This window comes from Scylla paramamosain, chromosome 1 (assembly GCF_035594125.1).
Source record: "Scylla paramamosain isolate STU-SP2022 chromosome 1, ASM3559412v1, whole genome shotgun sequence".
NCBI lineage: Eukaryota > Metazoa > Arthropoda > Malacostraca > Decapoda > Portunidae > Scylla > Scylla paramamosain.
In genome coordinates, this window is record NC_087151.1 from 40,780,193 (window position 1) to 40,807,569 (window position 27,377).

Here is a 27,377-nt window from a genome sequence, read left to right on the forward strand (position 1 = left end):
TTCTCTCTCTCTCTCTCTCTCTCTCTCTCTCTCTCTCTCTCTCTCTCTCTCTCTCTCTCTCTCTCTCTCTCTCTCTCTCTCTCTCTCTCTCTCTCTCTCTCTCTCTCTCTCATCAGCCTCCTTTTCTCACCTTAATTGATACAGAGCACCTGGGCAGGTCTGTCAGGATGGCCATTAGCTAGCCAACACACACACACACACACACACACACACACACACACACACACACACACACACACACACACACACACACACACACACACACACACACACACACACACACACACACACACACACACACACACACACACACACACACACACACACACACACACACACACACACACACACACACACACACATCAGTTACTTCTCTGTGACACTTACGATGTTGATATTTGAGAGAGAGAGAGAGAGAGAGAGAGAGAGAGAGAGAGAGAGAGAGAGAGAGAGAGAGAGAGAGAGAGAGAGAGAGACCTCCTATACACACACACACACACACACACACACACACACACACACACACACACACACACACACACACACATAGAGAGAGAGAGAGAGAGAGAGAGAGAGAGAGAGAGAGAGAGAGAGAGAGAGAGAGAGAGAGAGAGAGAGAGAGAGAGAGAAAGCTGACAGGAGGAAAATAAGGAAATAATGGACGTAAGAGAAATAAATACCACCACCACCACCGCCACCACCACCACCACCACCACCGCCACCACCACCACCGCCAGCACACACGCTGCCCACGCCTCGCACAAACACGCAGAACCTCATTAGTAAGTTGGGGGATAACGTGGGGTGGGGGTGGGGGCGGCACTAAAAGAGCGTTAGTGTGGGGGGGGGGGATCCCGGGGTGGTGTAGGGACAAGAAAGAGAGAGAGAGAGAGAGAGAGAGAGAATCCTAACCTTTTTTCTGCAGTTATCTCTTGTGAGTGGACTTGACTTTTTTCCTCCTCCTCCTCCTCCTCCTCCTCCTCCTCCTCCTCCTCCTCCTCCTCCCTCCTCGTCTTCCTTCTCCTCCCCCTTTTCCTCTTCTTGTTCTTTCTCCTCTCCCTCCGTCTCTTCAATGTTCATTCTCAGGAGACTTTCCTTCCCATTTATGTCTCTCTCTCTCTCTCTCTCTCTCTCTCTCTCTCTCTCTCTCTCTCTCTCTCTCTCTCTCTCTCTCTCTCTCTCTCTCTCTCTCTCTCTCTCTCTCTCTCTCTCTCTCTCTCTCTCTCTCTCTCTCTCTTAGCTTCGTGCACTGACAAATAATTGTTGGCGGAGAGAGAGAGAGAGAGAGAGAGAGAGAGAGAGAGAGAGAGAGAGAGAGAGAGAGAGAGATAGGGGAGGAAGAGGAAGGAGGAAGGGGGAGGAAGAGGGAGAGGGGGGAAGTATTTAATGTGTGTTGGTAGAAATGGTGAACATAGTGATAATAGTGGTAGCGGTAGTGGTGGTAGTAGTGGTGGTGGTAGTAGTGGTGATAGAGGAAAGTGAGGATTGTTTGAGATTGAAGTGGAGGTGATATTGCAAAGGATGTTGATGGTGGTGTTGGTGGTGGTGGTGGTGGTGGTGGTGGTGGTGCTGGTGGTGGCAGCGAGGAGTGTTCAGAATATGGTGTCAGTATAAGGAACCGTCGAAGAGAGAGAGAGAGAGAGAGAGAGAGAGAGAGAGAGAGAGAGAGAGAGAGAGAGAGAGAGAGAGAGAGAGAGAGAGAGAGAATAAGAGTGAAGGAAATCGAGTAATGAAAAAACAGGAAATCAAAATTAAAAAAAGAACACAAAAACAAAAAAAGAAAAAGATAAGGAAAAGAGAAAATAAAACTTGTCAGTGTGAAGCAAAATATAATAATTAACAAAAAAACAAATAAATAAAACAAAAGAAACCACGAAAAAATAAACGAACGAAAACAGAAACGCGAAACAGTAGAAAATTTAGTGACGAACAGAGAGAGAGTCGAGTCGAGTCGAGTCGAGTCGAGTCAGGGCGTCTCAATACAAGAATACCTCCAACAACTTCAAACATTCCATCTTCCTCCGTGCCTCCGTCGTGCCTTGGCTGCTACACCCGGCCGCCGCGACACCTGGCTTATTTGTAAAGTGCCTGGCTAATGGCTGGCATAGGGCGGGCTCAGAATGCGAGAGAAGTCCGCCAGATATGAAGCGGATTAATGATTGAGGCTGTGAAGGCACCACTTACTGCTTGCCTGCCTGCCTGCTTGCCTGCTTGTCTCTGCCTCCCACTGCCTCCTCCCACTCCTCCTCCTCGTGCGGCAGTTCCTTCATCCCTGTCAGTGAGAGAGAGAGAGAGAGAGAGAGAGAGAGAGAGAGAGAGAGAGAGAGAGAGAGAGAGAGACTAATATACTTTTATAGAGCTCCTGTGCATTTTCTGTTATGGGCAAATCCATAAGCAATACAAGAGAGAGAGAGAGAGAGAGAGAGAGAGAGAGAGAGAGAGAGAGAGAGAGAGAGAGCATGGTACGTAATTACTCACTGACGCCAGAGTACATAAGCGTAACACACACACACACACACACACTCATAAATCCTGTCAGATTCAACTACCTACTCTGACTCTTTGCTACATACAACCTACCTGCCTTCCTGCCTCCCCCGTACACCCTCCTCCTCCTCCTTCCCCCTGCCTCCTACAGCTACAGTACAAAGCCCATACAAATATCAAGTACAACATCATCAGAACACACAAAGGATTCCTGAAGGATGTCCTGCATATATCCTTCCTTGGAGTCCCTCGCGTGGCGGCTCCGTGGCTCCCGTACATAGGACTCCAAGATATACGTTCAATAGAGTGAATAGAAGGACTGACGATAAAGGGGAGATAAGGAAGGTACAGGAAGTAATAAGAAATGGGACGAATTGCGATAAAAGGAGAGAGGGAAGTAATAAAAAATGTGAGGAAGAAAGGAGGGAAAAGAATGCCGTAGATGAGATAAAAGAATAGATAAGGAAGGAAGGAAGGAAGGAGGATAAGGAGTGCTGTGGAGGAGGAGGAGGAGGAGGAGGAGGAGGAAGAAAAGAAAAAGAAGAAATAGAGGAGGAAATGAAAGGTAAAAATAATGATGTTAAAGAAAAATGTGCAAGAAGTGAGTAAGAAAGACGGTAGGTAAAATTATTAAGGAAACGGAAGAAAATAGAAAGAAAAAATGTAGGAAAGGATGAGCAACGAAGAGAGAGAGAGAGAGAGAGAGAGAGAGAGAGAGAGAGAGAGAGAGAGAGAGAGAGAGAGAGAGAGAGAGAGATGGATAGAAGATAAATATGTAAAATGCGGATATATTTTATAGAAAATTAGAAAGAAACGGACAGGAGATGATAGGTGGACCCCCCCCCCCCTCTCTCTCTCTCTCTCTCTCTCTCTCTCTCTCTCTCTCTCTCTCTCTCTCTCTCTCTCTCTCTCTCTCTCTCTCTCTCTCTCTCTTATCTTCCTCTTTCCTTCTCTCCGTTTCTCTCATTATTATTTTCCTTTTTTTCCTTCCTATGTTTATCGTTTTCTTCTTTTCACCTCATTCCTTCTCTTCCTCTATCCCTCTCATCCTATCTCTCTCTCACTTTTCATCCTTTTCCCTCTCCCATTCCACTTCTTCAGTTCACGTCTGCTTCCTTTCTCCATTTCTTCCTCCTCCTCTCTATCTCTCCCTTATTCTCTCTCCTCCCTCTCCATCCCCTTCCTTTTTTACTTTTCTCTTCCCTGTCCTCCCCTCTTCCTCCCTCGTCTCAGGTTTTTTTCCCCTTCCTTCCCCATTTCAGTTTATCTCCCCTCTTTCTTGACGTCTCTTTTCCTCCCCAAGATCCCCAACCCTACCCCCCTCCACCAATTTCGGCAGGACTAGTTGGGGTGTAATTGTATGGTGGGGGAAGAGGAAGAAGAGGAGGAGGGAGGATAGAAAGAGAATAATATTGAATGATGAAGACTAAAACGAGGAGGGGGAGAAGGAGGAGGAGGAGGAGAAGGAAAGAGGAAGAAAAGAAATGTAGTGGTAATAAAAATGAAATAAAAATGGCGATGATGATGGTGGTGATGACAGGAAGGAAGGGAAGAGGTAGGAGGGGAAGGGCAAAAACAATAGAGCAATAGATAGAAATGTGATGGGATGAACCGAGAGAGCCCACAGAAAATGAAACAAAGAAACATAGAAATAGAACAGGAAAAAGGAGGAAGAGGAGGAAACGGGTAATGAGGAATAGATAATAATGATAGAGAGACACAAAGTAGGGCAAAAAAAAAAATAGATACGAAACACAACACAAAGAGAAAAGTGAATGAAAAGAAAAAAAATAAGAGAAAGAGGAAGAAGGAAGACAAGGAACTAATAACACGAGATAAAATAAAAAAAGAAATAACGAAAGGCACCGAAAAAATAAATAGAAATCCAAGAGAAAAAGAGGGAAAAAGAGAGAGAGAGAGAAAAAAAAAAAGAAAGACGGATTTCTCTCTCTATCCGCCTCGAGTCCTCCCTTCGCGCCTTCCTGCCCCAGATAACAGTGCATCCCCCGTTTGCCCGCCGGCTGCCGCGGTCTGGCACGCTGGTGGTGGTGATGGTGGTGGTGGAGGCGCAGAAGGGCACGGCCAAGGCTTTTTTGTCAGTTTAATCGTGGCGAGGCTGTCTGTTGGCCTTATCTGGGTTGTTAGTTTTGTGGGAGAGTTAATTTTCGATAGAGAGAGAGAGAGAGAGAGAGAGAGAGAGAGAGAGAGAGAGAGAGAGAGAGAAGTCGTTTTGTAATTACCACAACACTTAGATCTCTCGCCAGTCCCGCCCCTCAATCCTATCACGCCTCCACGTCCCCACGCCCACACCTCGCCGCGGCTCAGCACTGCAACTCTCCCTCCGTAATGTTATGCAGGCGTGGGCGCGGCTTGCGTCTGTGCGGCGCCACTCTGTACCTGCAGGGCGAGGGCGTTCATTGAGGTGCCGCCTTCTGTAGCCTGCCGCTAGGGTGTGCCTGTGTGGTGCTTGTGTAGTACCTGTGTAGTGCTTGTGGTGTTTACGGTAGCTTACAAGTGGGTACAAGCGCATCTGAAACAGCAACATATTTCTAAGGTTCAACTAGCTCTCAATTAGGCTCTGAAATTTGAATACACTTCTCCACACTAACTATATTGTTTGGGAGGACCAGCTGCAGTGTTACGGAGGAGGGGTGTTCGGTGTGGATGCTGCAGTGTGTGTGTGTGTAGGGAGGGTGTGGGTGTATGTGCCTGCCCGTATGGTAATGTGATGTGTGTGTGTGTAGCATAAGTGGCGGTGCAGTATGAAGGTACATGAGAGAGAGAGAGAGAGAGAGAGAGAGAGAGAGAGAGAGAGAGAGAGAGAGAGAGAGAGAGAGAGAGAGAGAGAGAGAATATATTAGAAGCGAGCAATCTCCCCCACACACCCTGGCCCTGGCCGCCACCCCGCACCCCCAAGCATCCCCGCAGCCTCCCGGACACATCTCAATTTTCTCAGATCACACGATACGAGGGATGAAGACGGATAGCGGCGGCAGGTAAAAAGGCGGCGCAGATGGTGGCGGGCGGCGGGTGGCGATGGGCGGCGCCTTGATCGGCCGCCGCCAGCACGCACCGCACTGGAATTAATCGCCTTGTAATTGATGGCAGCAGAGCGCAGTACAGCGGCGCGCCGAAGCTTCCGCTGCAGGGGGCCGCTGCTCCCCTGCCTCGTCGCTCATTGTATAGGTACTTTGCCGCACGTCAGGGAGTTTTTTTTTCTCCTCCCCGTGCTCGTCCTCGCACTCTGAGTGGTAGTATATGGGTAACAATGACTGCGGGAGGCTAAGCAGGGCACCGAGACGTCCTCAGGCCTCGCTGATAAAGAAGACCTTAGGCCGTAGTGATGAGCGAGACCTGTAGTGTGCATCCCGCGGGATGAGCACTATTTGAACACGTATCTCCACCCTCCACCCCTTCATCTCTTCCCCTACAGCCTGGCTTAGCACCGCAAGCATCTGCGCCGCAAAGGTAGGAGTCTGATGCGGCAAGGAAGACCAATTTGTGCTAGAAATGCTTAATGCAGGCACGGCGCGCCGCCCCGTTATGTGGTGTGTGGTACATGAAGGGGGGAAGTCCCACCTGCATTCCTCTCCCCGACCTCCTCTCCCCGTTATCCCGGCAGCGAGGAGTGAGCGCCAGAGGGCGAGGGTGAGGCTTCCGGAGGCACCAGTGGCACCATTACCTGCGCGGCGCCACACACCTCCTTTGTGGCGGCCGTCCATTGTGTGCTTCCTCAACCTCTCCTTTAATGATATGGATTTCAAACGATGGTGGAGAACAGTAGCAGCCGCCAGCACCCGCCCCCCTCCCTCCCCGCCAAGGTATTTTTAGTCTGCGCCATTGTTCCCGCGGGTCGGGCTTCCTTCCTGCCCGGCCACAAGCCCACAAGCCTTCCACCCGTAATATATATTTAAGTGGTGTTCCAGTCGTGACCAGCGGCGCCTCGCACACTCACTTCAATTTCTGTAACTTGTATTACCGCCGCCGCGATTTTATCAGACTGATGGTTTGCATTGATCGCTATCAGAGGGCGCTCATTGCTTTGCGTTCCAGCGCCAGCCACGCCCCGCTGCAGCCTGATCGCTCTCCTGCGTGACGCCGTAACATCAGGATCCTCCGGCAGTATTTTTTGAGGGATTCTCATGACACCTTCAGACCACCGGCGCCGGCGGGGAACTCAACTGTAACATTAGGTGGTTCAGTTTCTCTGAGTTGTGGGGCTATAAGTCAGCGGGGTCTGCCGGGCACGCCTCCATCAGCCTCCGCCTCAAAACTTGGTAACAGCAGAGATGGAAGAAAATTTCGACAGTTCCCAAAAAATTCCGCTGTTTTATGTTACATGGAGCAGTTTACGGTGAATGGCCACATTTCAAAACTAACCAGTGACACCAGTTTTCTGTTTCATTACATCACCTCGGCACCAGTTCTCCGCCAGTAGTGCAATGTCTTATCCTCGTGCCATTTCTAGGGCACTCGTGTGTAAAAGGATGCCTCTATGTTTCAAAATCTTAATTTGAGCCTGTTACTGGTACCAAAAAGATCTTGTATGTACTTACTGTGCTATTATGTAAACCTGCATTATTTTGGTCATTAAAACACCGAGTAGATGCCGGGGTTGTACTGATACTTTTAACCATTTTACTGTTCTAGTTGTTCAAAAGTTATAGGTGATGATGTGAAAATTTGTCCAGGGGTGGAAGAATGAGCGTGTTCTCGTATCAAAAAGAAGACTGTCCTGAAGTTGACTCTCCATACCTCCCTCGTCGCCTCGTGTTGCGTTTGTGACTCTTTACTGCATCGTCGTAAATTATTCAATGTACCAGTAATTTTTTTTATTTCCGTTAGATCAATGAATCACATTTATTGCCGAGCCAGTAACGAATTTTTAAAGAATACTGGATAAATTTATAAGAATGATAGGTGGATATACCAGTTAGGCAGGTTTTATACAGGATGTCACGTGTATGCCTACTGGCTTCTTGCAGCTTTTCCTGCATTGTTGTATCCTTCTTGTGTTTCCTGTGTTCAGTTCCCTAAAAACTGCGCCACTTGCCCTGACAAATCCCTTTCATCTCTTATCGTAAACTATTGTAACGCTCCACCGCACGTCAGCTTTTTTTACTCCCATGTTTTTCTTCCCGTGTCTGGTCTTTTTCTTTCTGGGCGGTGAGGCTGACTGACTGCCCTGCCCGTGTGCTGTCACCGCCCCAACTCATCACAGCTCAATGAGAATGTTGACAGTCCAGGAAACGGAGAGCACAGGAAGCCGCGACGTGGGCGGGACAGAAACCGGCCTGTGATTACCCCTGCACCTGACTTGAATCCGTCCCTGACCGCTGCATCATTTCTCGGTCTCTGGGTCGCTCGGTCTATCGCCTCTTGCCTCGTCGTCGCCCAAGAGAGGGATGGAGGGTCAGACGAGCAAGGCGTGTGTGTGTTTCAAGTCATAGTTGTCTCATGGTGTGCACTGGTCACGCCCCTGATGGATGGTGGCTGTTGGGGCATTGCCAGAACACCCACACCCTAGCTAGTGTATCTCTCCTTGGAAACACTACTTCGCCTTCTTGCTAGCACCTAAATTCTCTTACAGCTTCAGTACTTGCACCAGAAACGTTCAGATTTCTAAGTAACACTCTCTCTCTCTCTCTCTCTCTCTCTCTCTCTCTCTCTCTCTCTCTCTCTCTCTCTCTCTCTCTCTCTCTCTCTCTCTCTCTCTCTCTCTCTCTCTCTCTCTCTCTCTCTCTCTCTCTCTCTCTCTCTCTCTCTCTCTCTCTCTCTCTCTCTCTCTCTCTCTCTCTCTCTCTCTCTCTCTCTCTCTCTCTCTCTCTCTCTCTCTCTCTCTCTCTCTCTCTCTCTCTCTCTCTCTCTCTCTCTCTCTCTCTCTCTCTCTCTCTCTCTCTCTCTCTCTCTCTCTCTCTCTCTCTCTCTCTCTCTCTCTCTCTCTCTCTCTCTCTCTCAGCCTCAGTACATACTAGAAACACTCCTATTTTTCACAACACCCTTTCACAACACCTTTCACCCTTGAGAAGCAAAAAACTTAGTACTTACACACACGCACACTTTTTTTTTCATTTACGCTTTCTTTTCTTTATCTTTACCTTTTCAACTTTCATGTGGCATAACTAAACATGACTTATAGAAAACACCATCGTATTCTTACCTATTCTCCTCATATCATGATTTAAATAGTCGATTTATATCTTCTTCGGCTTTGCCCTTTTACCAACGCCCTTCCAGTCACAACCTACAGTTTAGTGCACCCTTCCACACCTTTATAAGCACCTACCACGCACTCCCAGTTGCCCGTTTCTTCGCTCGCACTAAAGCATTCGACATGGCTGTGCCGAGGGAAGAGAGTTGAGTGAGGGAGTGAGAGAGTAAGAGTGTGGGCGAAAGTGCATGCCCTGCGGAACGCCTTAAGATGGATACGCAGGTGAAGGTAACGTTCAGACCCTCGAGGACCCAACGGCCTTCTGAAACAACTGCCAGGAGCCGCGACACACCACCGGAGAGAAAGGCGAGGAGAAAAAAAATGAAATATAACTGAGGAGTCGAGACAAACAAACGGGTGAAAAGATAGACAAAGACGGAGAAAGAAGAAGAAGAAAATAAGGAAAAAGGCAGACAAAAAAAGAAACTCATGCAGACACAGAAAGAAATGGAAAGAGAAAAATATGGCTGAAATATGATTAAGGAGTTGAGAAAGACAGGCAAAGAGACAGACTACGATGGAAAAAGAAGAAAGACCCAAGAAAACAGGCAGAAAAAAATTCATGCAAACACAGAAAGACAGGCAGAGATATGATGAGGAGATGGAAGAGGAGGAGGATGGGGTGGAGGAGGAGGAGGAGGAGGAGGAGGAGGAGGAGGAGGAGGAGGAGGAGGAGGAGGAGGAGGAGGAAACATTCCTACTAGCTTTAGAAAAACAAAGAAAAAGGAAAGAAAATCAAAAGAGAAAGAGTGAGAGGAAGAAGTGAAGACTGTAGTAGTAGTAATAGTAGTAGTAGTAGTAGTAGTAGTAGTAGTAGTAGTAGTAGTAGTAGTAGTAGTAGTAGTAGTAGTAGTAATGTTGATAGCAGTAGTAGTAGTAGTAGCTTTTAGTAATAGTAGAGATGCTAAGCGATACTTTTAACACACACACACACACACACACACACACACACACACACACACACACACGGGAGAACAACATCAATACACCACCAACACCACCACCACTTTTTGCCACCACCGTGCCACCACCCCGCCTCGACGTGCCTGGAAATATGCAAAGGGTCTTCCCGGCGGCTGTTTTGGGGCGGCCACCCTCTTGCTGTGAGTCCTGCTGAGAGTGTAGGCTGTGCTGGTGGTGGTGGTGGTGGTGGTGGTGGTGGTATAGGCAAAAGAAAGGTGGTGGTGGTGGTGGTGGTGGTGAGTGTTTTGTCAGCTTCTCTCTCTCTCTCTCTCTCTCTCTCTCTCTCTCTCTCTCTCTCTCTCTCTCTCTCTCTCTCTCTCTCTCTCTCTCTCTCTCTCTCTCTCTCTCTCTCTCTCTCTCTCTCTCTCTCTCTCGTTTGCTTGGGACAACTGTTACACTCTGCATCCATCTTCCTCCTCCTCCTCCTCCTCCTCCTCCTCCTCCTCCTCCTCCTCCTCCTCCTCCTCCTCCTCCTCCTCCTCCTCCTCACAAACACCCTCCTAAGGATAAACAGGTCTAGTGCCATTTGCTCTTTCATTGTATTCCTTTATGATCTCCTCCTCCTCCTCCTCCTCCTCCTCCTCCTCCTCCTCCTCCTCCTCCTCCTCCTCCTCCTCCTCCTCCTCCTGGTAAGATACTCCACCTGTCACAGACCAAGACTTCGGACAGGGTACAAGTAATTTAGCACCTGGAGGTAGAGAGAGAGAGAGAGAGAGAGAGAGAGAGAGAGAGAGAGGTTAATGGAAGGTGTGTTTGTAGGCGCCACAAATATTTTTTTTCATCTACACTTCGCTCTGCAGTTCTCTCTCTCTCTCTCTCTCTCTCTCTCTCTCTCTCTCTCTCTCTCTCTCTCTCTCTCTCTCTCTCTCTCTCTCTCTCTCTCTCTCTCTCTCTCTCTCTCTCTCTCTGCCCTTAATCCTCTTCACCTCATGTTCACCACCACCACCACCACCACCACCACCACCAAGTAAAATTCGCCTGGAAAAAATACCTGAAGAGTGAAAATTCCCGTATTAATTTCTGGCCATCTGATGTAACTTAACCACACACGCGTGACATTCTCTCTCTCTCTCTCTCTCTCTCTCTCTCTCTCTCTCTCTCTCTCTCTCTCTCTCTCTCTCTCTCTCTCTCTCTCTCTCTCTCTCTCTCTCTCTCTCTCTCTCTCTCTCGTTTTCCTTTAAATACCTCTAACTTTTTCACAAGTCATCATTATATGGCTGATTTTTCTTCTTGGGATATATTTTTTTTTTTCCCATTGTTATTCTCCTCTCATTACTTTGCCGTCTTGTCAATTTATACTATTATTTATGTTTATTTACATTATCTATACACGTAACCGTACACTAATTCATTTCGTTAATTGTATATTTAATTATCGATCCATTCATTCCAGCGTGCTCGTGTGTTTGTTGTAATTAATTATGTTCATGTTTATTTGTATGTATACATTCGCGAAGCCTTTTAAGGAGTGCAGACGAGATGATTGTAGTAGTAGTAGTAGTAGTAGTAGTAGTGGTGGTGGTAGTTGTTGTTGTTGTTGTAGTTGGTGGTGGTGGTGGTGGTGGTGTTGGTGTTCTTGTTGGGGTAGTAGTATTAGTAGTAGTAGTAGTAGTAGTAGTAGTAGTAGTAGTAGTAATTGTTGTTGTTGTTGTTGTTGTTCTACTAGTAATGTGAAAAGGAATAGCAGTCGTTATCAATCGATTTTCGGAAATTGCAGTTCACATTATTGTCTTTCCTCCCACCCTCGTTTCCTCCTCCTCCTCCTCCTCCTCCTCCTCTTCACCCTCCACCACCCTCCCTCTCTCCTCCTCATCCCGCCGCCCACACACTCTCCTACCTGCGTTTCCCTCCTTCCCTTCCCCGCACCCTTGTCCCTCCCACCCACCCAGCCTCCCTCACTGCCGCCTCCTTCACCCACCTCCTCCTCCGCCCACCTCCACCACACTGACACTGAAATTGTCCAGCCGCCCCGCACGACCCACGCCCTCAAGTCTTGGCCCACCCACCACCACACCACCGCCGCACCACCACCATCACTACCGCTGGCGGCCACACACACATGAGTCTCGTTGAAAGCAAAGGCAAGGAAGAGGTGAATTTACTGAACGAAAAATTGATCGTTTGTTTGCAGCCTGCTATTAGAGTCAGTCTCGTCGAGTACCTGAGAATGGGCTGGCCAGGTATGAGAGAGGGAGTGTGGGGGGAGAGAGGGAGAGGGAGAGGGACGGAGGAAAAGAAACGAGGTGAAATGAAGTGAATGGAGTAAAAAATAATAATGCTATGTAGACCAGGTGGGGAATAAGGAGTGAATCAATGAGAGAGAGAGAGAGAGAGAGAGAGAGAGAGAGAGAGAGAGAGAGAGAGAGAGAGAGAGAGAGAGAGAGAGAGGTGGGAGGGTGTAAAGGGAACGAAAGGGAGGAAAGATGAAGAGGAAAGGTAAATGTTGAAGAAGGAAAGAGATGAAAATCGTTATTATTATTATTAATGTCATTTCCTTCTTTTTCGTCGTCGTCCTCCTCTCCTCCTCCTCCTCCTCCTCCTCCTCCTCCTCCTCCTCCTCCTCCTCCTCCTCCTCCTCCTTCTTCTGCTGCACCTCCTCTTTTTTCTTGTTTGTGGCGGAAACAAACAATTACGTAAAAAGTTCCGAGACATTATTATTATTATTATTATCCCGCTATTATTATTATTATTATTATTATTATTATCATTATTATTATTATTATTATTGTCATTATCATCCATGTTTTTCTTTCATTTTGCTTTTTCCCCTCACCTTTTCTTTTTTCTTATTTCCTTTTTTTTTCTCTAGTCGTCTTTTTAAATCTCCTCCTCCTCCTCCTCCTCCTCCTCCTCCTCCTCCTCCTCCTCCTCCTCCTCCTCCTCCTCCTCCTTTTACTTTTCCTTTTCCTTCTCTTTTCTTGGTTTTTTTACTCCTTTCCATCTATGAAATCTTATAAAAATGTCCGTTCCCTCCTTCCGTCCATTCCTCCTCTTCTCCTTCCTCCTCTTTTTCCTTTTCTCTTTTCCTCTTTTCCTCCTCTTGGCCGCCGACAAAACAACAATAATATACTCATTTTCCTCCTCATTAGTGACCAACCAGAATTTCCTTTCCTCCGCCTCCTCCTCCTCCTCCTCCTCCTCCTCCTCCTCCTCCTCCTCCTCCTCCTCCTCCTCCTCCTCCTCCTCCTCTTCCTCTTCCTCCTCCTCTTCTTCCTCTCACGCAGCAAACATTTTATCGCTCAACCTTCATATTTTGTGTGTGTGTGTACGTGTGTGTGTGTGTGTGTGTGTGTGTGTGTGTGTGTGGGTGGGTGTGGGTGGGTGTGTGTGTGCCTTCGTCAGGAGATGCCAAGGTGATTCTTACATTGAGGAATGACAGGTAGGAAGTAGAAAGTGGAGGAGTCTTTCCTCCTTCCTTTCCTCTCCTCTCTTTCTTTCCTCCCCCTTCCTTTTTTTCCATTCTTTCCTCCCTCTATTATCCCTTCTCATATAAATATTAACGATTTTTCCCTTTGTCTCTCTCTCTCTCTCTCTCTCTCTCTCTCTCTCTCTCTCTCTCTCTCTCTCTCTCTCTCTCTCTCTCTCTCTCTCTCTCTCTCTCTCTCTCTCTCTCTCTCTCTCTCTCTCTCTCATAATGGCAGACCAACCTGGAGCTCGGCGTCGTTCACTCCCGCTGCCTTAAATCATCATTATCGAACAGACTCCTCAAGGCCTGACCCAAATTTGTCACCTGACGCCACCATCGCCGCCTCACCGATTCACTGTCCCGTGTGTGTGTGTGTGTGTGCGAGTGTGTGTAGGTAGGTATGTGTGTATGTAGGGGAGGAGTACTTGTGTGTAAGTTGAGGAGCGTATGGGAAACAAAAGACGAAAGAAAACATTCCGGAGAGAGAGAAATATTTCATCCGGTCAGGCTGGTGGCGGTGGTTGGCGCGATAGGCCGCGATGGCTGCGATAAATTGGGCGATAGAGGAGGATGAACCGATAGGCGAGGGAGGACAGGAGGTGCCGACGCCCTGTACTGGATATCAATTATATCCGCCTGGCTGAGGAGACCCTTTTTTCACTCTATAAAAGGCACATGATTAAGAGGAGGAGGAGGAGGAGGAGGAGGAGGAGGAGGAGGAGGAGGAGGAGGAGGAGGAGGAGGAGGAGGAGGAGATGGAGAAGGACAACGAGGAGGAGGAGGCGTAAGGTGAGATGGACCCAAGGAACGCGACTGCCCTAAACGCCACCCTCACTTCCTTATCAGAGGGAGGCGCTGCTCGGCCACACCTCCCTCATCCCCTTTCACCAACGCCTCACAAGCACTCACACACCACTCCATAAACGTGCCCTCGTATCTCCTACACCGGCCGGAGGAGTCCACGCCCCCTAGAAGTACCAGTAGTAACCCGTAGTGACCCGCCCGTCCCAATACCAGTGTAATCTGTTAAGAAATACGGGGACAGTTTATCACGGCACCAACCCACCGCTGTGACGCTTATACGCCGGCACGAGTCTCACCAGGACCCGGCACGCCCCTTGAGGAACCCCCGCTTGTACGCTCTCATTACTTGCACCTCCTACCCCTCCTGCCTTGACCGCGCGCTGCTTGTGGAGGCTCGCGAAGGGCGGGTGTTGTAGGGTGACAGATGGGTAGTGAGGGAGAGACAGAAACCAGATGAAATAGTCGAATGGAATAGGAAGGAATACATAAAGTGATGGAAGGGAGAGAGGAATAGGTAAGGTAGCAGGAAGAAATCAGAGAGAGAGAGAGAGAGAGAGAGAGAGAGAGAGAGAGAGAGAGAGAGGTGGTGCCGGGTGTAGTAGCTAAACTTGACACGTGGACAACACACCAAGGCATTTGTGTGCCTTGCGTGGGAGATTGAGGAGGAGGAGGAGGAGAAAGAAGAAGAAGAAGAAAGATACATGCACATAGTTGAATACGTATAGAAACAAGAGAGGAGTGGTGGTGTCGAAGAAAGAGTAGGAGAGGAAGCTTCAGGACTGCCTAGTAAGAGAAGGAGGCGAATAAGGAGGAAGAGGAGGAGGAGGAGTGAGGGTGGCAGGGAGGCGGGAAGGCGGGAAGGCGGCGGGATCTGTATGCGACGTAGGAAACAGAGCCATACATGGTGTCCCAAAGATGTTATCACCGCCTCAAAGCCACGCCGACGCTGACGAAGGCGCTGATGCTGGTACTCTTCAGAATATAAGATTAAGAACATAAGGGAAGCTCTAAGAAGCCAATAGGCCTACACATGCCATTCCCTTCATAAAATATATCTTTCTATATTCACCTATCATCACTATCTATAAATTTATCTAATCTTTTAAAAGCCTCGAGCTGCCTCGGCACTAACAACCTGGTATCAAGACCATTAGATTTATCTTCCAGTCTGTTTCAGAATCAGTTTCTTTCCATCTATTTTTAAATCTAAATTAATCAATCTTGAATCCATTACTCCTTACATTTCATAAGCCAGAATTATTAACTTACTTATTTCGTGAAGTAACTCTCAAAAACTATAATTTAATGCGTTTTTTTTTCTTTTTTTATGGACGTATTTTTATTATAAATTTAGAAAAGGAAGGACAAGAAATTAATTTCACAAGCCGTAAAAGCCTCATCACTTAATGTGCCTTTCTTCTCATAAACACAACTCTTTCTTATAAGCTTACAAAAGGAATAAGAAGAAATCTACTTTATAACCCAGTCATAAGTCTCCTGGAATACATTACTTTGTATCATCGATCGCCGAAGGAAGTAAAAGGGCCGACTCCTTGAGAGAGCTTTGATTCATGACCAGCTGACCAGGTGAACGATACGCTGAAAAATAGACCGCTGTAGTTGAAGAGATTGACTGCACAGCGGACTAATGGGTTAAGCGATCTAGCGAATGACTTAATGAACTACAAGGGCAAATGAGTGATGGCAGCGGCGACTTAATGCGCGGCTGTTTGAACGGTGAAGTGCTCGATTGCATGAGCGGCCGCCAGATTAAAGGTTGTCGTGATTGGCCCCTCTTACGAACACTGGGAGCAAGGACGACCGCTGGTTCAGAGACGATAACTATCACGACCAGGCCAGGTTTGTACGGCCAGCCAGTAAGACCAGTGATGTACAAACCGATACAGACACGGAAGCACAGACAGACAAGACACGCCGCCGCTTGAGTGAAAAGAAATATTACTAATGAAATCAAAACAGGTACAAAAAGAAAAGTGGAAGAATGAAAGTAAAGGTGAAGGAGAACAGAAAAAAAATTATTACTAATGAATCAAAACAAATACAAGAAAGTTGAGGGAAGAAAGTAACGGAAAGAAAAACAGAAAATAAATATTACTAATGAAATCAAAACAAATACAGGAAAGTTGAGGAAAGAAAGCAACGGGAAGAAAAACAGGAAAGAAATATTACTGAGACAATACGAATAGAGAAGTTGAAATGAAAAAATTGAGAGAGGAAAATACCAGAAGAGTAAGAAGTAAAAATATTATGATATGAATCAACAAACAAAGGCAGAGTTGTCGCATAAAGGAGAGGGAGAAAGAAAAAAAAAACAAGACAAAATAACATCAAAAGAAAAAGAAAAAAGCAGAATAGAAAAGAAACGGTAAAGAAAGAGAGCGGAAAACTTGACGAACCTAATGAAAACAAAGCAAACACACCATTAGGGGAAAAAACAGTTAATGAGAAGAAGACGAAAAAAGAAGGGGAAGAAGAAGATGCACCACTGTCTAAACAAACAAGCCGACAGAAAAAAAAAAGCAGAGAAAAACAAACTGACAGACATATAAACAAACAATAAATGGCGTGCAATAAATCAAAGTATCTTTCCTTTAATTTACAACGACGCCGTGATAGGGATGATAATGGTGACAGTGATGATGATGATGATGATGATGATGATGATGATAGTGATGTTCAAAGTGACAATGAAGATTATGCTCGTAGGAAAGGTGCTTATGATAATGATGATGATGATGATGATGATGATGATGATGACAATGATGGTTATAGTGACAATGATGAAGTTTATGGTAGTAGGAATGGTGCTAGTAATAATGATGAAGGTAATGAAAATGGTGATGATGGTGATGGTAGTAGAGGAAAATTGGTAGGAATGGTCCTGATGGTGATGGTGATGGTAGTGATAGTGATGATGTTTAATACAGCATTCGAAATACTTCATTATTTTCTCGCAATCATTGTTACAGCAGTAAAAAATTGTTTCCCACTTGATGTTCTTCTCCTCCTCCTCCTCCTCCTCCTCCTCCTCCTCCTCCTCCTCCTCCTCCTCCTCCTTCACTTCCTTCCTTTCTCAGGTTTCTAGTTATGGTGCTATTTGTGTGTGTGTGTGTGTGTGTGTGTGTGTGTGTGAGAGAGAGAGAGAGAGAGAGAGAGAGAGAGAGAGAGAGAGAGAGAGAGAGAGAAGGGACACACACACACACACACACACACACACACACACACACACACACACACACACACACACACACACACACACACACACACACCACAGCATACATCAAGCCTTACATAACCATTATTAATAGAAGGGAACAAAAAAAAGTGAACTATGATTAACGAACTCCATGACCTCCCCACCACCACCACCACCACCACCACCACCTTGATCCTCAGCCCACAAAGCCTCCAGCAGCACAGCCCCGCTTCACAGCAAAGCCCACTGCCCTCAATGTAAGCAGGGAATACAATTAGACCAAGAGGTGCCACGAATAAAGCCGAGGTGGTTTGAGAGAGAGAGAGAGAGAGAGAGAGAGAGAGAGAGAGAGAGAGAGAGAGAGAGAGAGAGAGAGAGAGAGATGGATTTATACTTGTGTGCCTCGAAGCAAGAAACTATAAACATTTAGAAACAGGTCAACTTTACTTTTCTTTTCTTTTAACTCTTTTTTACGTGTGTATTTCAAAAGCTTCCTCTTACTAGCTTAAAATAATAGCCCTGTTTTTTGTTTTTTTTTTTTAGAAAGAAAAGACTGAAGTAAACACATATATGTACTTATAGACACACACACACACACACACACACACACACACACACACACACACACACACACACACACACACACACACACACACACACACACAGTAGGTTTCAAGACATTTCTCCTCGCAATATTTTTTGGATATTCCTTTGGGCTCTTTAAGGAATTGGCACCTTTAGTGAGCCTTTTATTTATTTATTTATTTATTTATTGCCGTTATCCACAGTCCCTCTTGCATAAAACACACACACACACACACACACACACACACACACACACACACACACACACACACACACACACACACACACACACGTCAAAAATAAATGCATTGTGTCCCTTACGAGTGTGCAATACTGTGGGCGCCCTTGTGTGTGCTTTGTGGTGTTGTATATTTTTCCCCTTCCCTCCCCCCCCCGTGTTGTTCCCCGCTGAGTTCTTATGACGCGGAGATCGAAGGTGCATTGTCGTTGAGAGAGAGAGAGAGAGAGAGAGAGAGAGAGAGAGAGAGAGAGAGAGAGAGAGAAGAGAAGATAAGAGAAAAGTTTGGTATACGATAAATGCATTATAAAAAGTTACCTGAAATTTACCTGGAAAAAGAGAAATACAAAGTAGAAGAGGAATTCAGTATTGGTGGCAGCGGTGGGATGAGGTTTAAAAATATTGTATACCATTACCTGAAGGACCCGAGGAGGCCTAACTTTTCTGGCTTACTATTCATTCTTACTGACCATACCTTTCTCCTTCTCTCTCTCTCTCCCTCTCTCATGTCACCTTCCTTTACTCTCTCTTTCACTCACTGTCACTAAATCATTCTCATTTACTTCCTCTCAGCTTTTCTTTTCCTTGGCCACAAAATTATATAAAAAGATAATAATATAATGATGTAGATGAAGGAAAGAGAAGTGGGAGAGAAGTTGATAACAGTGAAAAAGGAGAGGATGACTAACCATTCTATCTGTTTTATCTCATCACTCATTTTCTCCTCCATCAATCATATATTTTTTAGAGGGAAATGGCAAGAATGACCTTCTGTCCTTCCATTCCTACATTCCTCTCTCCTCGTTTATTGTCTCTATACCCATTGCCGTCTTTGCTTTGTTTTGAATTTTATCTTTTCTTTTCACATACACTTTTAATGTTTTCCTTCATTCATCTTTTTCCTTTTTTTATTTTTTCTTAATTTATTTTTGTTTTACTTTTATCATTTACTCTCTCTCTCTCTCTCTCTCTCTCTCTCTCTCTCTCTCTCTCTCTCTCTCTCTCTCTCTCTCTCTCTCTCTCTCCCTTCGTTAATTTTACAGCGTCATTCTCCGCCTGGAAATCACGCGCCCAAAAATACTAAATTTTCCTAGAATCAGAGTACACAGTCTCTCTCTCTCTCTCTCTCTCTCTCTCTCTCTCTCTCTCTCTCTCTCTCTCTCTCTCTCTCTCTCTCTCTCTCTCTCTCTCTCTCTCTCTCTCTCTCTCTCTCTCTCTCTCTCTCTCTCTCTCTCTCTCTCATCAGTCAAGGAAAGGAAGGGGGAGTCTCTCACTTTCCTTAGTCTCCCCTTGTAGTATGTCATCCGCTGCCCATTTTCTTCCTCATCATCTGTCCTTCGTTCATCCTCGCCTTCGCCAGATAAAGATCGGACACTTCATTCGTTACGTCTCTCTCTCTCTCTCTCTCTCTCTCTCTCTCTCTCTCTCTCTCTCTCTCTCTCTCTCTCTCTCTCTCTCTCTCTCTCTCTCTCTTCCCTCGTGTCCGTTTCATGCTTGTTTCACGGCTGTTGGTGTGGCAACGATGTATTAACACACACACACTCACACACACACACACACACACACACACACACACACACACACACACACACACACACACACACACACACACACACACACACACACACTTTCGCTCTCAGTGACCCCTGCTTCCACATGCACTCGCACACTCTCTCAGGGAAACACGCTTACGTAACAGAGGAAAAGCCAACTCATGTCTGACGGTAGGTACCCGGGGAAGAAGGAACTGTGTAGGAAATTTACCCTGAATTTACCTGAAGTGTATAGACCCTACGTAGGCTAGTTTTTCCTCGCCGGCCTCGACCGAGAGTCCGAGGCTACGTGCGGCTGTGCAAGGCGTGAGTCCGGAGTTGCCTCGCTGAAGTTGTGAGAGTGAGGTGCTGGAATACGATCGTTGCTAGCGTGTTTGTGGATGCGAGTGTGGATTTGTGCGGAAAGCGAGAGTAAGTACGCGAGTGTCTTGCAGGAATGTCTGCTGGGCTACGTTTCGTTTACGTCATAGTGTAGTGGTGAAGTGTATCAAACTCTGTTACTGAGTGTTACCGAGGCAGATGTGCGTTGGTGTGATGTGAAGTCGGAAACTACAATGTTTCCTAGACGGATGTGGACTTGAATGAAAGCAAGTCCTAAGTGCAAAAGAAAAGTTCAACTATAAGAATTATAAAGTTACGCTACTAATATAAGAGTGTGGTCGAAAAATACTTCTTTCCTGTTACTCATCTGACCTGTTGATATAGATATGGATGAGGAAGGTGACTTAAAGCAATTCAGGAATACAGGAAAGTGTAAATGGAAAGATTATTAACCCTTCGAATGCTACAGCCTTTCTTTAAACTTAGAAAAAAATGCCGTGGTGCAAGTTTTGAAGTAAGATTTTGAAAGATACTGACAGCTAGAAGAGCGATTGAGAAATTCAAATCTTCCAATGCCCATATTAAATTTACGCCTAGCCAAAATCAAGCAGGGGTCATCAAATGAATAACAGGTGAGGCACTGTCACTTACCTTGCTAATGTGTGAATGAGATCCAGCAGTACACTGTGTCCTGCCTCGTTTGGCCCACTATTACCAATGTAGATGTGCGCGTAGGCCGGAGATAAGCACATAAATGTGTAAATGAAAGGAGGTATACGCCAAGTAATTCATCTCTCATCTCTCCTTGCGTCATAGCGTGTCACTCCCACCTTGGCGGCACCTCAGCGTAAGTACCTCGAATGCCTTGCTATTCAGGAACCGGGGAGTGCACCAGGGTGTTCATTCTGGAGGAGTCTTGTCGGTAATGCTCTTGATAACCTTATTTAGCCCAGTGACGGAGGCTGGCAGGTGAGTGACGCCCCTGTGTCGCCGCGACGCAAGGTTTGTGTCTGCCCTGAGTGGCGGTGATAATTCTGCACGTTTTGAGGATGTATTTATGGAGCGCCAAATTGAGATGTGGCGACCGCTGAGAGAGAGAGAGAGAGAGAGAGAGAGAGAGAGAGAGAGAGAGAGAGAGAGAGAGAGAGAGAGAGAGAGAGAGAGAGTACATTGCCTAATCCTCCTCCTCCTCCTCTTCTTCTCTCTAACACACACACACACACACACACACACACACACACACACACACACACACACACACACACACACACACACACACACACACACACACACACAGTCTCGTCTCTCAAGATCTGGAATTGCGAAGCACATAAATCCACATCAACAATTTTTTTTCTACTCTTAACTCATCTTACATGCGAGCCCTTCCCCACTCTCTCTCTCTCTCTCTCTCTCTCTCTCTCTCTCTCTCTCTCTCTCTCTCTCTCTCTCTCTGACCTCCACGTTTTTGCGTATCAGTGATAATAATGATAATAAAGACAATAATTAATAGAACGAGACACAGCCACCACCACCACCATCACCACCACTAGCCATCCTTACGCCTTACCGCCCACCGCCGCCATATCTCACACCCGCCTCAATTTTCTCTCAGTTGTCATTATGCGTCGTATCCGGCACTGCAATACAGCCTCATTTGTACCTTGGGCGCAATTACTATGATTACCTACCTGTGTGTGAGACGCCGCCACCGCCGCCGCCGCCGCCGCCGCTACTACTCACCTGGCGTACTCTGTGGTGTTAGTAAGCCACATTCGAGCGTGTGTGTCTGTGTGTGTGTGTGTGTGTGTGTGTGTGTGTGTGACGTGACCAACAACAGCAACATCACTGGAAGGAAGAAAGCCAGGATGATGCAAAGACCCAATTTGATTTTTATTCGAGATGAAAGTTCGATGAAAATTAAATGAAGGAAGTCATATACAGCGAACACGGGTAGGAGAAGGGGGAGGAGGAGGAGGAGGAGGAGTAGAGCAGCATATTTGTAGGAAACAAAAGGACACATGAAGGAAAGAAGGAAAACTGTCGCTCTGCCACGTTGTCCATGTCCTCCTTTCACCACGTCAGAATGAGAAGGGCGATTAAAAGCTACCGTTAAAAAGAGAGAACAGAGAACACACTGTAAGCGCAAGTTCTCTCCCTTAGCGAGTATGGTACGCCCTAGAGAAGGCTATTGTGCGTGTCGGATGAAGAACACACTCACACACTCACATACTTGCACTCACATAAATCCCCCTCGTATAGATTTCCATCGCTTATTAGACAAGTTTTTCTGCGGGCAGTGCTGGAATCCCTCATCAGCAGGTGCAGCGACGGAGGGCGGCCCGGCGAGTGTCTCTCCTCTCCGCCGGTCCCGCTGCCTCGCCTTAGCTCGCCTTAGCACACGTCGATGCCTCGTGTTACAACCGTGTTATCTGATGTTGTTTCCTGCAGCGTTTAATGGGCGTGGATTCCTCGTGTTGCAGCTGCGGTATCTGATGTAGTTCCTGCCATGTTTAGTGCCAGCTGATCCCTCGTCTTGCACCTCTGTTCTCTTTCTCGTAAGAGTGTCCCCTGCTGCTACTGATACATTCATATTCTCTATGTTAAGACTCCCTTTTTGTAGAAGTTTCGATCGCATTTTCTTTCTCATAGTGTACCCATAGTGAGAGTTTCAGATTTTTTTTATAATTAAGCGCTTATTTCCTGTTGTGGTGATGTAGAGGAACACAATTATCCTTATTATTCTTTTGTTGTTTCCTTTCCTTAGCAGACGTGAATCTTTTTTTCATGAAAATTTCCTTCCTTCTTTGTAATTTCAGTCGCGTGTAAGAGATTATGCTTCTGTTGGTAGAAGAATAAATAAGTAAATAAAATTTCTCTTTTCTTCTGTACATGTTCATTTTCCGAGTTACAATTATTCTTTTTACTGGTCAAACAAAAAAAGAAAAAATTTCATCCCCCTTCTGTGCATCTTAATTTTCCGCGTTACAATTATTACTTTTACTGATCAAACAAAAATGAGTCACCTGTCTCTCCCTCTGTGCTTATTAATTTTCCGTGTTACAATTATTGCTTCTCCTGATCAGACAAAAAATTAGTGTCTTCTCTCTTCCCCACTGTGCATGTTAATTTTCCGTGTTACAATAGCGTTATCTGATCCTCCTCATTCGCCGAGTCGCCGCCACGCACGGCCTCATCTCTCACCTGGACGACGTTGACTCGAGTTTCCGCGAGGGTTGTGGCGCCTCGCACTTGTTGACTTGGAAATGAACGAGTTCTTGCCGAGTTAACAGCGATGCGCCCCGCCCAGACATTGCTTCTCGCGCCACACTCCTGCCCTTCCCCACCCTCTCTCCCTCCCTCCGTCCCTCCCCAGCAGAGTCCGTCAAAACAGACGACAAACCCGAATCAGTTTATTGTTCTGAATAAAATTGAATCTGCTGACAAACGATGACTCCGTGAGGAGGAATCTTGTTTGTGAATATTGATGTCACCGACTGAGAGAGAGAGAGAGAGAGAGAGAGAGAGAGAGAGAGAGAGAGAGAGAGAGAGAGAGAGAGAGAGAGAGTGTCTGTAACAGTTCTACAATTTATACTACTACTACTACTACTACTACTACTACTATTTCGGCGTCTTTTCTCAGCTGCTTTTAACAGGTTTCAGTGGAAGTTATTATAGTTTTCAAGACTGTTTTCATGATTTTAATTATTATTTGACTAGGACTCTACATCATCAATGGGATAGCGCCCTTGAGAACCTGACAAGTCATCTCTGTGGCCTCTGAAAACAGTGCTGATGCGAGGACAAATATATATATATATATATATATATATATATATATATATATATATATATATATATATATATATATATATATATATATATATATATATATATATATATATAGTGTCGCTGTAAAGCCATAAAGGGAGCCACCAGTTACACCAGAACGTTGACAGATAAGGATGACACATTGGCTGGCACAAAGATAACTCAACCTATCATGAAACAACTTAACAGGAACCAAAAAATATGTTTATTCACCTTTGTATTTATATATAACCTTCACGTTCACTCGCGTCGGGCTCGCTCTAACCCTGGCGTGCTCATCCTAAAACATTTAGGCGACCCTGACCCAGGCCAATCCTCTCCCTCTCCTCTCCCCACCACCATCCCCGCCGCCACAGAGGGAGCCGGCACGAGGGGAGGGGAGTGAGAGTGAGGGAGCGCCATTCACAAAACGTGGAGCCGAGTTATGAATGAGTGTCCGTGGCGCATGTGTGAGGGAAGAGGCTGGGAAGGAAGGGGAGGCTGGTGGAGGGTGAAGCAGCGAGGCGTCACGTGTTTCTCATCCCCGTGGAGGAGAAAAGAACAAGGCAAGATGGAGGAATATTGTAGTGGCGCCGTGAAGTGAGCACTGGGGAAGGAGTACGTAACTGAGGGGAGAGACAAAGGAATGAGGGGTGGTGATGGCGTTGCTGTTGTGGCGTTGGGCTTGCAGGGTGGAGGGTGGAGGTTCCATTCACAAGGCGGGATCTGGCAGCCTGGCCGCAGTCCATTCACAGGAGTGGGTGGGGGGCGGGGGGCGTGGCGTCCAAGCCGAGGCTGCGCAAGGAGGCGTGGGTGGCAGGCGTGTATAAGACGGATGCACCACATGGCCTTCCCTCCTCTCCCTCGGATTCTCCCCGCCACCACCACGTCCTCACCTGCCCTCGCCAGCTGCTCCATCGCGCCTCGTCCCGCCGCCCTTGCCTTCCTCTCCTGGGGTGTTCAGGTCCCCGAGGCGCCCATGATGAAAGACCATGGCTGGGGGCACGGCGGCCACCACCAGGAGCCGTGAACCCCTGGTGGTGCCTCGGGTTGCCCGCTGCTTCCTCCTCCTCCTCACTGCTGGCCACGTAAATAAGTATTGTCACGTTCCTCACTCCCTCACCTCATTCCCAGTCACTCTTTTGTTGTTCATTCCTCACTCCTTCACCTGAACCCAACCACTCCCCTTCTTGTTCTTGAGGGCCTTCATGCCTCAGCGCTCTGTCAGGGTTCTCCAGCGCAGATCAGGCAAGGGAAACCTGATTCTAATATTGCTGTTAGGCATGTCAATTCCTCCAGTTTTGTTTTGTTTTGTTTTTCTCTCTCTCTCTCTCTCTCTCTCTCTCTCTCTCTCTCTCTCTCTCTCTCTCTCTCTCTCTCTCTCTCTCTCTCTCTCTCTCTCTCTCTCTTTTCCCGCTTTTTCTTTCCTTTCCATAGTCTTTCCTCACTTCCCTCTTCTATCCGTCTTTTCCTCCTTCACATCATCCTTATCTCGCCTTCATTGCTCCCTCATCTATTTCTTTCTTTATAATATTCTCTTCATTCACTCATCATTTTGTTATTTCCTTCCTTCGTGTACTTTTCCTTCATCCCTCTTCTTTTTTTCTGTTCTGTCTCTCTTCACCATTTCTCCGTTTCGGTCTGTCATTCATTCATTCCTCCATCAATCCCTCTCTTACATCCTTCCTTTTGTCTCCCTCGCTCCCTCCCTTCTTGAAAAATAGACAAAAAGATAGAAAGGCAGACAAGTTTTATTCTCTTAGATAATACACGAACATGACTAACTGACTGACTGACTTCCTCCTATTCACGTCTCCATTTGTCTCTTGCCCCCTCTCTCTTTTTCTCCTCCTCCTCCTCCTCCTCATACTACTACTACTACTTCTACTACTACTACAGTTTCTTTCTCCATCTCCTCTTCCTTCTCCTCCATTCACGCCCTCCGACCCTCTCCTTAAGACTGTCCACTCAAGGTCACATTGTTGTCTTTTCCTCTTACTTAACTGAGGCATCGCTGGCAGTACATTCTCCACTCCTCGAGCAAAGTCTACATAAACTCGTGTACCTAACGCCAGCTCACTCTGCCTTACGTGTCGCTAGTAATTTAGTCCCTCAATCTACCTGGCGTTCATAGCCCCGTGTATGTGTTCTGAAAGTGCCATTGTAAAGAACCACCTTTTGGACTCCGAGGTGCCGCCGGGAGGGAAGAAGAAAAGATATCACCTCCGTAGAGCTTCTTAACCCCTAAAGGACCGCGCGGGGTAAGTATATCAGTCCCGCTAGGGCGGGGGATATGGGGAAAAACGTGCAAAATAGCTTATCTTTGCATGCTCAGTACGCCTAACCTACAATAAACGAGTGAAAGAAAACAATACTTACCCCACAATCAACTCCTCCTCTTTTGAATGGTACCAACCAGAAGTTTCTAGGTGCCATGGTTACGGAGATATGACGAGTTGATTGAGGTGGTGTTGCGGTGAAAGTGAGGGGGCGCGTCCGATCAGTGATGGTGGCTCTGGCTTAGTAACGCAGAAAACGGGATCTATGACCTTTTTTACCCTAATTGTACTGGGGCCTGGTGTACTAGGCCCTGCAACAGGTTCAGGTTGGGCTGATTGCTGGGCTGGTTGCTCTGGTTTTGGCGGTGACAGCACTTCATCATCGGTGGTGGCTGTGGTGGTGCTGGTGCCCCTGTCTCCTGCATCATCAGACCCCAGCACATCACTGTCCTCACTCTCAATAATCGTGGAGACAGTGATTTCTAACTCCTGTTCAATGCCACTTATACTTAGAGGCCTCCTAGCTGACGTGGAGGGCCTAGAGTGGATGGATGGAGTGGAAGTAAATACGCGCGGGGGCGAGTGCACCAAATCGGACGAGGCGGAATCACTTCCATGATGACCAGCCATGACGAAGGCTAGCGGGGAACTGACAACCCTTCCCATCCTAGTCTTAATCAGTGTTGCCATACACTTGGCTAGAAAATCGGGCGGAAAAACGCATAATTTGGCGTTATTTACAAAGAGACGTCGATCGACGTCCCCGGTCCTTTGAGCCCAAAACGTCGATCGACGTCCCCGGTTCTTTAGGGGTTAAACGTCTCCTTTACCTTTTGTTTGTGGGGGGAGTTAAGGGCCGCTGATGTTCGAATGAGAGAGCGAGGAAAGAGTGTGTTTGAGGGAGAGTAGCACAAGTGTGGCTCAGCGTGGGCAGGAAGGGAGGAAAGGAAGGGGAAGAAGGGGATGTGAGGGGAGGTGGTGACGGTTTTTCACTGCCACCTGTAGGGAACGGTGTCTGTGTGTGTGTGTATGTGTGTGTGTGTGTGTGTGTGTGTGTGTGTGTGTGTGTGTGTGTGTGTGTGTGTGTGTGTTTAGGAGAACGAAGGGTGAGGTGGAGGTGGAAGGGTGGAAGAGGACACACGGGATCAGGTTGGATGCGTGGTGCAAGAGATATTGGTCAACACACCCACACTTGTGATCGATAACCAGTCACACACACACACGAACACACACACACACACACACACACACACACACACACACACACACACACACACACACACACACACACACACACACACACACACACACACACACACACACACACACACACACACACACACACACACACATGACTCTTCCCTTACACACACATATACACACACACGGTTTCTCTTTATGTAAGCTACTTAATGAGTTTTCAATGACCCTCGCCAAAGGTGTCAGACGGAGCCGCCGTCACGCGAGGAACAGCTCCCCTTAAGCATCACCCGAGTGTCACTG

At 46.8% G+C, this 27,377-nt stretch overlaps 1 protein-coding gene across 5 annotated transcripts in view; it reads left to right on the forward strand.

Annotated features, from left to right (window-relative positions):
* Positions 1–27,377, forward strand: part of LOC135105593 (uncharacterized) — a 219,527-nt gene that overhangs the window by 181,813 nt on the left and 10,337 nt on the right. The window contains exon 1 of one of the 5 annotated variants that reach the window (XM_064013877.1): positions 23,781–24,683. The exons of the other annotated variants lie outside the window; for them this stretch is intronic. The gene's annotated coding sequence lies outside the window, so the exon portion shown is untranslated. Of the gene's footprint in view, positions 1–23,780; positions 24,684–27,377 lie in introns of those variants that run through there. 5 annotated transcript variants of the gene reach the window in all.